We start from the raw sequence: 6,180 nt of genomic DNA, 5'->3' as shown, positions 1-6,180 counted from the left end.
TGTATAGTCAAGCTTATAGCCAGCAAGTACAATAGCTAGATACTATAAAGATGTGCAATTTTATTAACACATGGCCCACCTTCTCTCACATAATGCCTAACAGCACGTGTTGTATCTCGCTTTTATTATGTAGCCGACTCCTCTTTTGTCTCCTCTTCCCTTCCCCCCATGTCAGTAGAAAAATAATATTTTAACTGTTATGGCCTGTTTACATAAGTTTATTGTACTTGCTCTTAATTGCTTTCCCACTAGCTCCCACAACATGTGTGTATTATTCCTCCCATTGTCTAGTAGCTACCCGTAAAACTACTCGACAATCTTACTTTGTATCGCCCACCGCAGTTGAACAAATGGTATCCTGGCCTCAAGTGAGCCAGCCCATTAGGAACATGTGGGTTCGTTACATAGGTGTGCTTGCTCATCGTTTTTTCTTATTTTTTTCGTTTTCAATTTTTTTATATTTCATAAATTTCCCAAATTAATTATTTAATTTTAGTTTACTTTAAAATTTAAAATCATTCATCGTGGATTTTAAAAATATTTATGCAATGTAAAAATGAGTTAGCGTAATTTTAAAATAATGTTCGTTACATTTAAAAAAATATTCACAAGTTTTCAGAAAGCATTCTTGACATTTTTGAAAACTGTTTATAGATTATAAAAATTTGTTCGTGCAACCTGTACCACTCAAAAATGTTTGTGTCATTTAAAAAATGTTCACATGTTTTAGAAAAATGTTAGTGAATTTTCTGAAAATCTTTTCAACCATATTAAAAATGTTTATGTAAGTTTCAAAAAGTATTTCATACAATTCGAGAAAATTATTGTGGCATTTTAAAATATAATCTAAACACCTAAGAAATGAGTTGCAACTTTGAAAAATGTTCATGGGATTTAATAACAAAAGTTCAATGTGTGTTCAAAAAATGTTCAGTTTTTGCGTTAGACAAATGTTGAAGGTGTATTCCAGGAAACTGTTCAACCTATATTTAAAACAATGTTCAACATGTATCTGAAAAATGTTCATCATGTACTTAACAAATGAAAAAATAAATAACAAAATTAGCAAAATGTACAAAAAATAGAAAAGGATACAAGAAACACATAGAAAAAGATCAGAAGAAAAAGCGCGCAAAAGGGTCTAAATTTAGTCTGAACCGGTGAATAGAACCATCCCAAAACCGTTCCACAGAGTTGTAGTGTTGAGCTGACCATTAGCAGAGCGCCAGAGCCGAGACTAGGGCACGTCTCGCAATAGGTCAGACATAGCCCTGGCACCTCAAGAGTGCTCCAAATCCTTTAGGTTGTCTCTGCGATTGGGCCTGCCCATTTTCGTTATTTTCTTCTTTGTGTTTTAGTACGTAATGTACCACCGGTTTTCTTTGGAGATTTTTTTTGGGGTTTCAGTTTGTTTTTGTTAAGAAAATTCATGCACACATTTTGAAGTTCATTCATATTTTAGTTTTGTTGAATTTAGTGGAAATAAGGGAAAACCAATCGTTGTGCATCGTCCTGGCAATTTGATGCACTAAGTGTGAAATAGGGATTCACTTACCTTCAACATTATGTCATGAAAATGGAAGCAACAACGGAGAGCTTGCAACCTCACACATTCTTCGACCTTGCTTCCTACTGGATGTCAATTTCGGTCTAATCAACCATCATCAAGTTTATGCATTCCTATAAGCATTAGTATGTAACAGTGTGCTTTTGTTCTAAATAACATGCCCCGCCACGAGCTGAATCTCTCATCTTGATGCATTCAAGTTGTTTTCTTGTTCTAGAAATAAATTCAAGCTGCTATGATTTTATTTTAGAGAAAATATAATAAAGTGACATAAGCAGGCTATATGGACTAAAATATTATATATTTGCCTAGTTGGCAGAGAGAGAAGGGGAGATAGCAGAGAAGCAGGCTGTAAGTTAGTCCTTATAGCAAGTTTGTGAGATTGTAAGATGGACCAACTATTAAGAGCAAGTATAATAAGGTACAGTCAGCATGCTGTAAGGATTAAAATATTATATTATTACTGAGTTGGGTGTGAGAGAAGAGAAAAGAGAAGGTAAGCGGGCTATAGATTAACAGCTGGCTGCAACACGTGCTCCAAGAAACAATGTGAGAGTGTAAGGCGGGCCATCTATTAATGAAATAGTACTACTTAGTAACTAGCTACTATACATGTTGGCTATTAGGTTGGCTATAGATGATGTGGCAACCTCATATAGACGATTGTTGACTATACTATTAACCTTGCTCTAATAAAGAAGTACACATTTGAAACTTATTATTATACATGCCGGCTATTAGGTTGACTATAGATAACATAACAACTCCTCATAGCCAATTGTTAGTTGTATTATTAACCATGCTTTATGGACGTAACTATGACCGAATAAAATACTCAAGGCACTCACAAGGGCACAGATTTGCTAAAAAAAAAACTCGCAAGAGCACAGACCCTTGTCGTAGCTACTTAGATTATTGCAATTATTGCCACTCAACTCAAGGCAATAGGCAATCAGAGCAAGTGGCAAACAGACACACAGTTGGAAGTTGGGAGTTGTGACAGCTCGCTGGGGCTACTCACCACGCTAGCACGCCGGCGATGACAGAACCTTCTGCTGATTTAACTGATTTTGCAACTAGCTAGGTTGCACTGCTCAGTGTGGCGCCTTCAGGTTAGGCGTTGCACGGCTGTAACTTGCAAACTTGGTCATTTTCAGGCTCAGTACAACATTTCCTAGAATAAGCAGTCAGGAACTTTAAGTTCATATTTCAGTCACAGTTGAACATTATTAAGACAACAAGTTTAACATTGCTAGACAACCACTCGAAGTTCAACATAACTAGGACATACAAGACGATCAAGTTCAACATTGCTAAGACAACCACTGCAAGTTCAACATAACTAAGACATAGAAGAGGATCAAGTTCAACATAGAGCTACCACAACTCTAAGTTCACCGACATAACAAGTTCCACATTACTACAAGCTACCACCACTACAAGTTCAACATTACAAATAGAGGACGATGACTAGTTCCTTGAGCGCTTTTTGGCTGCTCCCCCCTCTTGCTGGCTAACTTCTTCACCTTCCTAGGAAGAGGAACCCGCTCCCGCTCCGGCTCCGGTTCCTCCATGTCATCCACATCGTCATCCAAATAGTCATCCAAAGCCGCCATCCGCGAGGTGCCGACGTCCTTTTACCTCTTTGGGTGAAGTCTTCAGGTGTGTACTTGTTGATTCCCGTTCTAGGCTTTAACCTGTATGCGGACCTAACCTAGTACGTCCCCAAGGTCATATCATCAGCAACCTATGCATCAACAAAAGATATGGAAAGACCGTGTGTGAGGATATAGTTAGCAATGCATCAACAATTGGATATATATGTTCATGCCATACCTCTTGGGTGACCACACCCACATCCTCATCCTCCAAATGATCACCATGGCCCTGCCCCGAAGCGGGATCTGATAGTGTCGCCGACCTAGACCGTTCTGGTGATACATACTCGGGGTCACGACAACCGAAAGGTTTGATAGCCGCCTTAACTTTTGGCCCTGGCGTTGCAACATGTACAAGTGAATGAGACATCGAACGTAGCAACACATGTTAAGTGGTAGTTTGAAGGAGATGTGAATCTTGATGAATGCTCGAAGTGCACTTTCCCCATCGCTTTTGCCAGCCGGGGTTTTTTCAAGAATAGTCTCGGTCTCATCAGCTGCTTTCTTGATCTGGGCACGCTATGAACATAAATGGTATTAACGTGTTAGGCAAGCGAAGATGTGAATAGTGTGAATGAAAAGCAAAGAGGGCAAATACCACAAAGTTCATCATTGGAGCTGAAGGGATCACTGAGTTGCCTTTCCTGACTAATGCGTTGTACTGGTGCTGGGCTACCTCATCAAAAACGGTGGGTTCTTCCAAAATCTCCTCAGCATACGCCGGCTTGCATACCTCCACATGGGTATTTGCAAGAAACCATGTGAGATAGTTGTTGAACGCGATCGGGCAGTGCTCACGAAGCTGGACTCCTTTTCCAGCCCTAGCTTGCTCCACACTAAGCGCAAACTGTACGACATACTTCCTGTGATTCTTGTCCCAATCCTTGATCTTTCGCTGCCTTTTCCTATCCAACCTGCAAGTTAGAAACAGAATATTAGCAGCATCGAAACCGCCGAGAAGCTGCTAAGTGCTCAAGGTTAATTATGTATTACGTGTGTAGCAACTTGTCCGTGTCCTCCCACTCCGGCGGGTGTGCCTGGAACAAACCAAACTGACGGCGCACTCGATGTGGGAGGTGAAGCTCAACCGCCCAGTTGCATATGAGTGGGCACCGCATACGCCAGAGATCTCTATCCCTAGTGCACATCGGATTCAGCCTGAACTCCATAGGGTTACCAAAATTGTCTCCTGTTCCATACGGCTCCCATACCACCTGCAAAATGGGATAGAATGCAAAATTAATATCGACTTACAATAGAAGCATCATAATCACTTATGCAATGTCGATTCACCTGCTCAGGTGTGATCGCGTCAAGCTCACTCTAGTACAACTTGTACATAACCGAGGGATCATCTGTCGTCTCATTTAACACATCCCACTTGTAAGCCCAAGTGGGTCACCGTAGTGGGTCGCCTTTATCGTTCCAATCATCGTACTTCACGGTCCTCAGGCGTCCAACTGGCAAACGCTCCCAGCTCCATATGAAAAGCGACAACCACCAATACCTCCAGATGACCTACAACAGGCTTCGTCCAACTGCACATGAAAGAGAACATGGTTGAATTAAGAGCAAGATCGCATTCATAATGTAGCAATGAAGTGAAAAAGAAACAACTTCATACCTGTCTATACAAGTAAGCCAGTGTCGCCGAACCCCAACTCCAATTGCTATCGAAGACGGTCAACGCCTTCAGCCACATCCATGGAGCATTCTTGCATGTGCCATCAGCAAACATAGTCCTGGATATCACGTACCACATGTAGACATGAGCATATGTCTTGACCGTGTCCTCATTAGCTTCCGGTGGGCAAGTACCAAAGTGCTCAGTAATCCACGTGAAAGTAGCACCGGCTGCGACTCTTTCCTTCTTCTTGTCTTCTGCTGCTGGTTCCCGAGGCTCCAGAGGAACCATACCGATAAGGGCATACATCTGCACGCGCCACCCATCAGAATCGGTGCTCATACATAGAGGATTCCCATCGATAGGAAGACCGGTGATCATAGCAATATCCTGGAGCGTCACGGCCATCTCCCCGGTCCGAAGATGAAAACTGTGTGTCTCCGGCCGCCAATGATCAATAAGCGCGGTGAGTGTTGGAGCATTGTTGGGTGGCGTCGAACGTTTGACCATATGAATGAAAGGGAGAAGTCATGTCTCCCTTACATACGGTGTGTATCACTCATCATAGAGCATCCACCCAAGGATGACCCCGTGAGAACGAAGCTTCAGAGGTGCAAGCTCCTACAAACAAACAAATCATAACATTACATATGGGGCATTTGTGTTTGAAATAAACACGAAATTCATAAAACCGGCCACTTTCATTATTACCCGCTGCTCCACCGCCATAGCGTACGGCCGGTGTTGTTTGTCCCAGTGATCATCGAGAAGCCAAATCATCCTAACAATTTTGAAAGTAAGCTTTCTTGTCAACACGATTATCTTTTGAATACAAATAAACTAAAGTACGCCTAGTACATACATAATTCAAAGCATATGTATCCAAAGCATTCTTGTCAATACAAATATACAAATATAATTTCAACACAAATAAACTAAACTAGGCCTACTTCATGCAAGATTTAATACAAATCTCTTTTCCATATAAAAAAACATGTCAACCTTTGTATCCAAACCATATCTTTTCAATAAAATATACTAAACTAGGGTTGCTAAATTAGGTACATGCAACATTCAAATCTAATCAAATCAAACAAGGTTTCTCAAAATCTTCAAAATAACATACATTATATGGATAGAAAGAAGGGGATCGGAGGAGGGTACCTTCTAGGATGGATTGGTGAAGACATCTACGGACCAAATCGTCAGATCTGATGGATTTGGGAGAGGGGATTGAGAGGGGGAGTGGAGAGGGCCGCCACTGCGGCTTCTTCCGTTCTGTTCTGTAACTGGCAATGGGATGGGTGGGGGAGGAGAGGGCCGCCGCGGCT

Source organism: Triticum dicoccoides, chromosome 7A, assembly GCF_002162155.2.
Source record: "Triticum dicoccoides isolate Atlit2015 ecotype Zavitan chromosome 7A, WEW_v2.0, whole genome shotgun sequence".
Classification (NCBI taxonomy): domain Eukaryota; kingdom Viridiplantae; phylum Streptophyta; class Magnoliopsida; order Poales; family Poaceae; genus Triticum; species Triticum dicoccoides.
The sequence above is the reverse complement of the archived record's forward strand: the minus strand, read 5'-3'. Positions refer to the sequence as shown.